The sequence below is a fragment of the Schistocerca nitens genome, chromosome 8, assembly GCF_023898315.1.
Source record: "Schistocerca nitens isolate TAMUIC-IGC-003100 chromosome 8, iqSchNite1.1, whole genome shotgun sequence".
Lineage (NCBI taxonomy): Eukaryota > Metazoa > Arthropoda > Insecta > Orthoptera > Acrididae > Schistocerca > Schistocerca nitens.
In genome coordinates this window covers 167773568-167786203 of record NC_064621.1, presented here as the reverse complement: position 1 = coordinate 167786203, position 12636 = coordinate 167773568, and the positions used below count along the sequence as shown (strand labels likewise).

Here is a 12636-nt window from a genome sequence, read left to right as displayed (position 1 = left end):
AATTCTTCCAATAAACCGAAGTCGACAATTCAGCTTCCCTATCACAATGCTCACAAGATCGTTCCACTTTATACCGCTTTGCAACGTTAGACCTTGTTATCTAAACTGTGTCAAGAAGATCAGACTAATGCTATGCCCCGGCATTGCGGGTTTGTTTTTACCACTCATCAGTATTACTTGCAGTTTCCTACATTAAAGCTATCTGCCATTCATGACACTATCTAGAAATTGTGTAATTAATTTTGTATCCCTCTACAGTCACTCAACCTTGATATCTTCCCGTATTCCACAACATCATCAGCAAACAGGCGCAGAATGCTGTCCATTCTGCCCGCCAAATCATCTATGTGTTTGGATATAACAGCGGTCCTATTACACTTCCCTGGGCTCTCCCGAAGATACCCTTGTCTCTCATTAACGCTTGCCATCGAGAACAACAAACTATGTTCTATTACTTATGAAGTCTGCAAGCCACTTACATGTCTGAGAAGCTATTCCTTACTGTTGTACGTTCGTTAACAGTCTGCAGTGGAGCCCCGTGTGAAATGCTTCAAGACATAAAGAAACATGGAAACTGCCAGTTGCCCTTCTTCCATAGTTCGCAGTATATCATTTGAGAAAAGGACAAGCTGACTTTCGCACTATGGATGCCTTCTAAAACCGGGCTGATTCATGGACATAACCTTTTCGGTGTCTAGAGAATTTGTTATATTCGAACACAGAACATGTTTCAGAATTCTGCAGCAAACCGAGATTCAATATAGTCATCTGTAATCATGTGGGTCCGTTCTTTTACCGTTTTTATACTGGAGTGCTTTTTTTCCGATCGCTTGGATTATGCACTGGATGAGAGATTCGCAATAAACGCAAGCTAAGTAAGGGGTCAGCGTCGTAGAGTACCCTTTGTAAAACCGAAATGGGGTTCCTTCCTGACCTGGCAACCTAATAGTTTTGAAACTTTTCAGTTGTTTCTCTAAGCCAGATATACTTAACACTATGTCGTCCATTCGCGTCTGTGCGATGGTATCTTAAACGTGAAATTTAAACTTTGGATTTCGTTTTGCTGTCTTCAACTGCCACAGCTTAATGGTCAATGAGTGACTGGAGTAACTGTTCTTTCGGGAACAGATACTGCCGTCAAATACAGTTAAAAAATATGGGTTCCCGGCCTTTGACCTTCTTGTGCGAACGCACACGCTATGCCCGAACTCGTACGGGACTTGGTAGATTAATCTGCCACGAGTAATGAGTAAGATGGGCAAACATCTATTAGGCGCACTACGAATGTAGTGTTGTGGACATGTTGGGAGTGTGGATCTCACGGGGAGCGTGCAAGGGATAAGTCCCTGCAGACGCCCTATCCTCTGTGCCCGCGGTGGCTCAGATGGATAGAGCGTCTGCCATGTAAGCAGGAGATCCCGGGTTCGAGTCCCGGTCGGGGCACACATTTTCAACATGTCCCCAATGAAGTGTATCAACGCCTGCTTGCAGCTAGGGTGTCTATTTAATTATCATTTCATGACTGGATAGAGACCTTATACCCGCTAAGCGATTTTACGTTGGATCAGAATTATTTGGGTTCGCGACCAGATCATTTGCTGATAGTTGTAAGCTTGTCTCCTTTCCTGTTCGAGTCACGAGTGGTTCGCAGGAAGAACGACTGTAGATAAACCTCCGTGTTAGCTCGAGTCTTCTAATTCAGCCTTCATGGCTTCTCGGCATTTTAACTGTAATACAAAAAAAGGTTCAAATGGCTCTGAGCACTATGGGACTTAATTTCTGTGGTCATCAGTCCCCTAGAACTTAGAACTACTTAAATCTAACTAACCTAAGAACATCACACACATCCATGCCCGAGGCACCATTCGAACCTGCGACCGTAGCGGTCGCGCGGTTCCAGACTGTAGCGCCTAGAACCGCTGGGCCACACCGGCCGGCAGCAGAGTGTCAACCATAAAGTCTAGACAATAAGTTCAGCGCATCCATGTGGGCCCAAAGATCACGTTAGGCAATAAACCTGCATTCGTCATGGTTTGTGGATAATGTCTGATGTTTCCTTCCCGAAAGAACAATTTCGGAGTTTGCCTGAGGTAATGTGTGTACAGCAGATTTCATTGCCCGTCACTGTCCGTTTCGACCATCCTGTCTGTAATGGCCGCGTCGTCGAAAGGACGTTACGTTCCAGTCTTCTTTGCTTTTTCTATCTACCGTAAACTAACACGCAAACTACATACATTTCGTGAGAAGTACCGTACTAATTACTCAGCCTGAGAAAGTCTCAGGTATCGAAGCAAAATTTCACCAACCGCAGGACTTTTTCCAATTTCTTCTGGGCATGGGCAGGGGGCGGGGAGGAGAGTAAAGAGAGGGTGGACATTAAAAAATTGGACAACTAAAAAGATTTAACGCCACCGCACAGCATGCTAGGATATCATGATTTTTAGTGTACTGTCTATGGTACGTACGTGTAACGATACTTCCGGTTCAGTATAAAATTTTATCTTGTCACAAGGGGTTGATAGATTCGATATCATTCTTACAACCATGCTTAAGTTCCCTCAGTTGATTGTTGCTAATGCCCTATTAACAAAGCTACCATCTTGTCTGTTCAAATGTTTAAAGGTACAATTAATCAGACGCTGTTATGAATAACTCAGTTCAGTACAACAAGATGTCTCCCGTTATGAAGGTACGTGATGCTCACATGAACACTGTCGAACATGATCCTTTCGGTGGTCCGGTTCTTTCGGCGTGAGGAGGCATGATGTTGCATGGACGTACTGACCTTTTAGAATCTCACCGGTCAACGTTGTCGTGACTCTGTACTCCTTCCCCAGGTGCGTCTTTTCAAGGATGCAAACGGCCCTGGCGTCATTTTTTCATGTCAATGTGCGATTACTTCGAAATGCGCAAGTGGAAGGACTCTTTGGCCGAGAGGATATTCGACGAATGGAATGGCCTCCCTTTCTTTCGACTTAAATTCGATCGAGCACGTGTTGGATAGGCAGGGGAGACGTATTTCAGCATGTTCACAGGAACAAACGACTATTCAGCAAATGCCAATTGCGCTGATGAAGGCACGGAACGTCCTACTACTAGAAGTCCTCATGATCCTTGTGGCCAGCGTGGGAGCATGTTGGAGAGGATGCATTGCCTTCCGTGATCCAACATCCTATTAAGAACTTTTTCACTTTTTTTGTAATGTCCAGGGGACGATCATAAATAGTGGTGACTTCAGTATGGTTATTGTTTTTGAATGAAATGAAAATGAAATGTGCGGCTAGGGCCTCCCGTCGGGTAGACCGTTCGCCTGGTGCAGGTCTTTCGAGTTGACGCCACTTCGGCGACCTGCGCGTCGATGGGGATGAAAGGGTGATGATTAGGACAACACAACACCCAGTCCCTGAGCGGAGAAAATCTCCGACCCAGCCGGGAATCGAACCCGGGCACTTAGGATTGACAGTCTGTCACGCTGACCACTCAGCTACTGAGGGCAGACATTGTTTTTGAATAAAAGTCTCATTTACTGTGTTCGTCTCATTATGCGTTTCTTTCAGTTGCCTTTTGCGCTATACTGTAGCTGTTCTTTCTATGTGTGTTTCATGTTTCATCGAGCTACGTTTCGTGGCAGCGACATACCATGCGGAAGTTACTTTCGCTCTTAAGATCTGCATGCCAGTGTAGTATGGTGCGTGGTGAGACCTTCGCATATGGAATATTTATGTAGAATGAAAGGGATCCCTGGCGGATACAGAAGACATGTCGATTAAGTTATCGTCTCTATGTTTATCATACACGGGTAGCGAGATACTGACCAGCACATTATGCTTAAACGTTTTTGATTGGTGCCGGTACAGATTTATTTTTGAAGAAGCAAAACATTAGGTCGAAAAGAGTGCTTCTGACAAAATCTTTCAGAATAACTCCTTGTTGCAATCTGTATTCTGAACTGAACAATCCTTCATTGATATTGAAAATTCTCGTAACTCTTTCTCCTGCATAAGGAATTAAGACACTTTTCCCCCAAGTGGTGATAGCTTTCCCTGACGAATTAAACTGACAAATGATGTCTAAACTGTATATGCATGCGTGCCTACTGAAAATATGAAACGCTCTACAGATTTAACAGGAATTACTGTCAGATCGAGATTTTTCCATTTGAACGATAATTAAACAAAAGCATGGAAGGAGTGTGTCAAAACTCTCCACTGCATAAAACAATGTATCCAACTTAACGCTATTCCTTGCATCGTGTAAGCATCAGATATCGATAGTAACAATCTCAGGGCGAAACATGGGAGAGCGTTCTAAGTACTGTTGAGAGACGAGGTCTGTCTGTGAGAGTGAAGTAGTAGTGTCGGTCGAGAGCTCGGAGACAGAAGACGTGTCACGCTGCCCTCACGTCGGTGATGGCAGATCGTACCACACTCAAGGCCTGATTTCATATTTATAGCCACGACACATTTACATGGCTTAAGTACACTTGAAGACGGAATTCAAGGAAAAATTCACAAGCATAGCGCAAGAGCAATTGCAGGTTTAGGCTCGTGATTGTTAGTCCGAGTTTGCAATAATCCCATGTTTTGCTTGTCAGTTTAAGAAGCCTCCTTATCCTCAAAATAAAAATAATTATTCTCAACATCTAATTAATATATAAATGCTGTGCTTATTAAATGTTAAAGTAACTATGAAATTGAAATATTTTTTTAATCTGGCACTCAGTCATTATTGATACCTATGTCATTGTAATTGTCTATTATTGTCTATTATTGGCTTATACAAGAAGAGAAAAGAAGCTTTCGAAATGTGGTGCTACAGAAGAATGCTGTAGATTTGATGGGTAGATCACATAACTAATGAGGAGGTATAGAATAGAATTGGGGGGAAGAGGAGCTTGTGGCACAACTTGACTAGAAGGAGGGATCTGTTGGTAGGACATAATCTGAGACATCGAGGGATCACCAATTTAGTATTGGAGGGCAGCGTAGAGGGTCAAATCGTAGAGGGAAACCAAGAGATGAATACACTAAGCAGATTCAGAAGGATGTACGCTGCAGTAGGTACTGGGAGATGAAGAAGCTTGTACAGGATAGAGTAGCATGGAGAGCTGCGTCAAACCAGTCTCAGGACTGAAGACCACAACAACAACAACATTATTTGCTATGGGTTATGATGATTCTGAAGTTTTAAATAGACTTAATTTATGAAGCCCCTTCTCACAAGTCATTTAGTTGTTAACAGGACACAAGCAAACTCTTTTTTATTAAATTCATTCTTAGTAACAATAAGCTTTAGCCGCTGCTGCTCCATGTCGCAGCGAATTGGCGTAAACCTCATGGAAAAAGGCAGTCATCTAAAGAGGTGAGTGCAAAACTTAGGGCCAAACCACAGACACTGACACCCACGACATGTCATGTACTCTAATCCAGTACATTCCGTTCCACAAGACATATTCTGTATCACTTCTAGATTCTTGTTCAAAAACGCAGTCAGATGGCTTAGGTATTCATTGTTATAGGTTCGTTTGCTCCTGTGCTGCAAGAGAGTCTTTATGCATCACGAAGAGGTTTACAATTAAATTTGCAAGACCATACGTTTCAAGTTTGGCACATGACCATGACGTGAAAATAAGAGCCGTTAGAGAATATACTAAGACCTACCAACTATCGTTTCCCCAAACACCATTCGCGAACGGATTAGGAGAGGATAAGAGTAGAGGATAGAAGACGGCATGGTCGTGATAACGAAAGTACCCTCTTCAACATACAGATAAGCCTGGGTTGCGAAATTCAAATAAGGTTACAGATACAGACACGACTCTTGAGAACAGCACAAGCTACATGTAACTTAAGAGTCAAATGGCATTTTAAGTAAATCTGTGTCAGCTGCGGGTTCAAACACGAACTACTAATTTATAAATTTACGACGGCGATTCAATAAGCAATACAACACATTTTTTCGTAGTCCAGTTTTGGCTGAAAAAATGCAGAATTTGCTGTGGAACATCATGGAGTATTCCTGCTTCAGCCCATGTAGTTTCATGAAGTTCAGATGGGTGGTGACGCAGTACGTTGGCTTCAGAATGGCGTCGTACTGGAAGTGCGTTCCAAGCGGAATGGCTTGGCCGGCCAGTTAAGGAAAGGCCTGCAGATTAACTTATATTACGAATCACTTTATAACGTTCCATTTTTCATGCGAACAAATCATTATCAACAAATGAAATTGTTTACAGTATGTTAGTTCGTCCAGTCTTAAGAGTATTTGTTCGTCTGTATGGGACCCTTACCAGTTGGGTCTGATTCAAGAGATTGAGAAGGTCCAAAAAAGAGCGGCAAGATTCGTGACTGGAACATTTAGCCAGCGTTACAAATCTCACATAAGGTTTGAAGTGGGACACACTTGCAGACAGACGACGCGCTAAACGGAAGGGGCTGGTCACTAAATTTCGAAACCCGATCTTCGTCGAGGATGTAGAGCATATATTATTGCCACCAACTTTCAGGTCGCGCAATGATCACCATTCAAAGATAAGGGAAATTAGAGCTCGTACTGAGGCGTTAAGAGAATCGTTTTTCCCTCGCGCGATCTGCGAGTGGAACAGGGGGGGGGGGGGGGGAGGGGGGATATGACTTTGGTGCAAATTGTGCCCTCCGGCACACACCTCTTGGTGGCTAGCGGAGTATATATATAAATGTAGATGTAGATGTAGAAGACCTGGCAGTGAACAAAAGCGCGATGAGTTATTGGGCGGAGAGTCTGTCAACATTGCAACAAGGTCGCACAAACTTTTCCGATCTCCCTCGTACTGGCTGGCCGCAAACAGCTGTTAAGTTGAAGAAACGACTTCAGCAGTGCTCAGTGCCACAAAAATACAAACGAACTTCTCCTTCTCCATGACAACGCAAGACCTCTCACAACTCTGCGTACGTGAGAGGTACTCTCAAAACTTCAATGGACTGCTCTTTCTCGTCGACACTACAGGCCAGATCTCGCAACCTTCGACTGCCTTATGTTTGGCCCAATGAAAGATCTAATTAGCGGGAAGCAGTAAGCAAGCAATCCCCGGGAAGCAGTACTTGGAGAGGTTGTTGATGGGGCAAGACATTGGCCTCGACATCGATCAGTAGATCGGTACCATGTGAACACATAGGCCCTTCCGGAGAGGTGTTGCAAGGCCTTAGCGTTGAAAAGAGACTATGTTGAAAAATAGAGTTTTGTAGCCAAAAGAGTGGGAAATAATAGGGAGTATTGGAATCCTGAATGAGACCAACTTGATTTCAGAAAAAAAAGTGTTGCATTTCTTACTGAAGGCCTCTCGTAAATAGCGTCCCTTTTACAATGTCATTTGTTTTACCATGGCATCGCTAGTTATAACTGTTCGATGGAATCCGGTTTGCGTGAAAGATAATACGAGTCATAGTAAGCTATTTTTACCTAAAATAGAAAATTCTTAAAATAATTTGTTGATTAATGTCATTTGCTGGTATTACATGTGTTTGTTGCAATGAAATATTCCAATGAGATATTTACATACATTCATTAGTATTTTGATGAGTCTTTATTAAATAAATCAGTATTAATTACCATACAGCCTTTTACTTGCAAATGATTACCTGAAATGATATTGTTTGAAATACTACATCGTTTATGATACGCGGCCACGTTTGCATGTGATATGGTCAAAATCGTGGGCTCTGATCTAAGCAAATCAGCACGTATGGTAGGGCACTTTTACGAAATATTCTCCTTTCAAAGTCTGTTATGTCAAGATGAACTGTCTGTAGTCCGGAATTTAACTAAATATTAGTAGAAACTGATCCGTACACAAGGAAGTAAACTAGAGGCGTCTGTCACAAATATCTACACGGGTAGATGCATTTAATGTGTTTCTGGTATCTAATAAAACAGAAAATTCTAACCAAAATTAACGTATTTTCAGAGCTATTCGTTAGGTACAGCCGAAATTTAACTTATGTACTATATACATTTAGATTAAGAGCCAGACAAATGCATACCAATCAACAGGTATCACTCAGTTATCAGCCTTCTGCAAACAAATACCTTTATGTATCAAAATTAGTAAATAAATAAATAAAGTGAACTGTATGACAATGTATGTGTGTAGGTGTGCGTATGAGCTCGCGCGCACGTGTCTGTGTGTGTGTGTGTGTGTGTGTGTGTGTGTGTGTGTGTGTGTGTGTATGAGAGAGAGAGAGAGACTACTTGTACGCAGGCAATGGTGTGCATGGGACGCTGGTCACTCCACTCAAAACGAAGAGAGTGAGGAGATTATAGGAAAGAGGACCAGAGAGAGAGAAGAGAGATAGATCGGACGTAGAAAGTGTGAATTAATAATCCATCAGGTGGCTTGTTATAAGTTATTCATGAATTGGAATCTGAAAAAGAATGGATAAAAGATTTGAAATGTTTAATGTATTCGCTGTAGAAAGCACTTCATGTCGTAACTGTAAGCGCTTTCCGAAACCTGAATAAAGTATTGTTTCAGTGAAATACAGTTGCAGCATTCTCGTAAAAATGTCTCTCTCTCTTAAAAACAGAAAAATACATGGTGGCAATGCACACCGTTATTCTCTGACAAGTTTTGCCTTCTCTTATAAACATACAGAACTTTTTTAGCTATTCATATTGTGAGTGCCTAAACTTTGTTTTATAAATCATAACTGCTCAAATGAGTTTCCGACATCAAAGTGATGTTTCTAAATATCAGCTCCAGCAGTGTGCAAATATTTTCCTACACTGCGATTTTTTTGAGTTATTTAATTTGTTTACGACATATTTCCACGTTTGCGCATACAGTCTGTAATAAAATTGCAATGGCAGTGTTTTTCTCTGAAGTGCTTTGAACAGGCGCAAAATAGTTATGTGAGCAGGGGCATGGTCATTGTGTTATTTGAAACACCAGGTGTCTCGTTCGTAGATGCACAATTACTTCAGCAGTGTCTTTCGGGCTTTGCAACTATGCTTTGGAGCCAGCCGACGAAAAAATACCTTAAAACTGTTTTACTAAATAAAACAAATGTGGGTGCGTTCTTTCTGCAATAAAGACTGGCTAAGCAAATGCTGCAGAGCATTAAGTATACGAAGTAATTCAAGAAAACAGAATAGTAATAATGAAGACTTTCGTCATAACTTCGTAAGGATTGTTTAAATGCAGTGTTACGTGAGTAGCACCTTTTTTCTTGCTTCGTTAGTTCTGGCGTCGATTTTAAGAGACGTGCATTATAATCGAAGATACTCAGAGCCGGGACCAGCCTTCCAAAATGGCTCACAAAAGAAGACGGAGTAAATATTCCAGAATTCGAATCGAGAACAGCTGCCAACATGAGTAACGTAGAACTAAATATCCTCGGAGTTGTGAAACAACTTAAATCACTTAATAAAAGTAAGTCTTCTGGTCCAGACTGTATACCAATTAGGTTCCTTTCGGAGTATGCTGATGCATTAGCTCCATACTTAACAATCATATACAACTGTTCGCTCGACGAAAGATCCGTACCCAACGACTGGAAAGTTGCACAGGTCACACCAATATTCAAGAAAGGTAGTAGGAGTAATCCACTAAATTACAGGCCCATATCGTTATCATCGATATGCAGCAGGATTTTAGAACATATATTGTGTTCGAACATTATGAATTACCTCGTATAAAACGGTATATTGACACACAGTCAACATGGGTTTAGAAAACATCGTTCTTGTGAAACACAGTTAGCTCTTTATTCACATGAAGTGCTAAGTGCTATTGACAAGGGATTTCAGATCGATTCCGTATTTCTGGATTTCCGGAAGGCTTTTGACACTGTACCACACAAGCGGCTCGTAGAGAAATTGCGTGCTTATGGAATATCGTCTCAGTTATGTGACTGGATTTGTGATTTCCTGTCAGAGATGTCACAGTCATCGAGTAAAACAGAAGTGATTTCTGGCGTTCCCCAAGGTATTGTTATAGGCCATTTGCTGTTCCTTATCTATATAAACGATTAGGGAGACAATCTGAGCAGCCGACTTCGGTTGTTTGCAGATAACGCTGTCGTCTATCGACTATTAAAGTCATCAGAAGATCAAAACAAACTGCAAAACGATTTAGAAGAAATATCGGAATGGTGCGAAAAGTGGCAGTTGACCTTATACAGGGTGTTACAAAAAGGTACGGCCAAACTTTCAGGAAACATTCCTCACACAAAAAGAAAGAAAATATGTTATGTGGACATGTGTCCGGAATCGCTTACTTTCCATGTTAGAGCTCATTTTATTACTTCTCTTCAAATCACATTAATCGTGGAATGGAAACACACGGCAACAGAACGTACCAGCGTGACTTCAAACCCTTTGTTACAGGAAATGTTCAAAATGTCCTCCGTTAGCGAGGATACATGCATCCACCCTCCGTCGCATGGAATCCCTGATGCGCTGATGCAGCCATGGAGAATGGCGTATTGTATCACAGCCGTCCACAATACGAGCACGAAGAGTCTCTACATTTGGTACCGGGGTTGCGTAGACAAGAGCTTTCAAATGCCCCCATAAATGAAAGTCAAGAGGGTTGAGGTCAGGAGAGCGTGGAGGCCATGGAATTGGTCCGCCTCTACCAACCCATCGGCCACCGAATCTGTTGTTGAGAAGCGTACGAACACATCGACTGAAATGTGCAGGAGCCCCATCGTGCATGAACCACATGTTGTGTCGTACTTGTAAAGGCACATGTTCTAGCAGCACAGGTAGAGTATCCCGTATAAAATCATGGCGGTGATTCGAGGAAGTACAGTACATACTGACGAAACTAAAATCAGTTCTGACATGGAGATTAAGCGTTTCCGGACACATGTCCACATAACATCTTTTCTTTATTTATGTGTGAGGAATGTTTCCTGGAAGTTTGGCCGTACCTTTTTGTAACACCCTGTATAACGAATAGCATCCACATGAGTGCTAAACGGAACTCGTTAAACTTCGGTTACTTGATAAATCAGTCTAATCTAAAAGCTGTAAATTCAACTAAATACATAGGTATTAAAATTACGAACAACTTAAACTGAAAGGAGCACATAGAAAATGTTGTGGGGAAGGCTAACCAAAGACTGCGTTTTATTGGCAGGACACTTAGAAAATGTAACAAACCTACTAAGGAGACTGCCTCCACTACGCTTGTCCGTCCTCTTGGGATCCTTACCAGATAGAACTGACGGAGTACATCGAAAAAGTTCAAAGGAAGGCAGCACGTTTTGTATTGTCTCGAAATACGGGAGAGAGTGTCACAGAAATGACACAGAATTTGGGATGGACATCATTAAAAGAAAGACGTTTTTAGTTGCGACGGAATCTTCTCACAAAATTCCAATCATTAACTTTCTCCTCCGAATGCAAAAATATTTTGTTGACACCGACTTACATATGGAGGAACGATCACCAAGATAATATAAGGGAAATCAGAGCTCGTACGGAAAGATACAGGTGTTCATTTTTTCCAAGCGCTATTCGAGATTGGAATATTAGAGAATTGTGAAGATGGTTCCATGAACCCTCTGTCAGGCACTTAAATGTGATTTGCAAAGTATCACTGTAGATGTGGATGTAGGTGTAGATGAAGGCGAAGGATATGCAGCGCATTATCTTGTCTTTTGACCGAAGAATTAGGTCTTGAGTTGCAAGAGGAAGTAGCAGACATTTAGATGACTTCAGGAGAGTGAAGACACCACTTTGTTAAACTAGTATTCCTAGTACCACGATGGTTATCACTCTTCCAAAAAGGTATTGTGATTCTCCTTCCGCCCCCCCCCCCTTTCCCCTCCGCCTCACCCTCTCCAGCTATTTTTATTTTGTAGGGATACACAGAAATAATTTACTAGGGGAAAGTGATAAAGTAATGTTATAGAGGCTAATGTATGGACCACAGACTGTCACAAATGAATTTGCTGTCCAAATCTATAACATAGGAAGTGAAAACGCATGAAGGATTTATATGAACAAGTCGACTGAACACATTAAAGTGTGTTTTGAGTCAAAGCTGGATGAATCATTGTTATGTGAGCTACTGACAAAAAAAGAATAAAACGTTTGTTTGTTTGTCACGGAAAGACTATGGCCATCAGACACTCTCTTACACCTAAATTAGAATTGTACGACCCGTCGACGACGGAGTCATTGGACATGGAGAGCAGTCAAGGACTGGATAAGGATGGGACAGGGAGGCGGTACTAACCATTTCTAGGGAGCCATCTCGATATTTTTTCCTGATGTCTTAACAAATGTCCTACCGTACTGTCCCTTCTTATTTGTCTGTGTTTGCCATATATTCTCTTCCTCTCCGATTCTGCGCGTAACCTCCTCGTTCCTTATCTTCTCAGTCCACCTAATTTTCAACATTCTTTTGTAATATCATATCTCAAATGCTTCGATTTTTTTCTTTCCCAGTTTTCCGACACTCCTTTCACTGCCATACATTGTTGTGCTCCAAATGTACAGTCTCAGAAATTTCTTCCTCACACCAAGACCTATATTTGATACTAGTAGACTTCTCTTGGACAAAAATTCTCTTTCCGCCGCTCTTCTTTTTATGTCCTCTTCGCTACGTCTGTCATGAGTTACCTGGCTAGCTAGGCAGCAAAATTCCTTACC

General features: G+C 41.8%; 1 non-coding gene across 1 annotated transcript; it reads left to right on the top strand.

Annotated features, from left to right (window-relative positions):
- The first annotated feature begins 1368 nt into the window (after positions 1-1368).
- Positions 1369-1443, top strand: Trnat-ugu (transfer RNA threonine (anticodon UGU)). The gene has a single exon. It is a non-coding gene; the product is annotated as a tRNA-Thr (tRNA).
- Positions 1444-12636: the final 11193 nt, after the last annotated feature.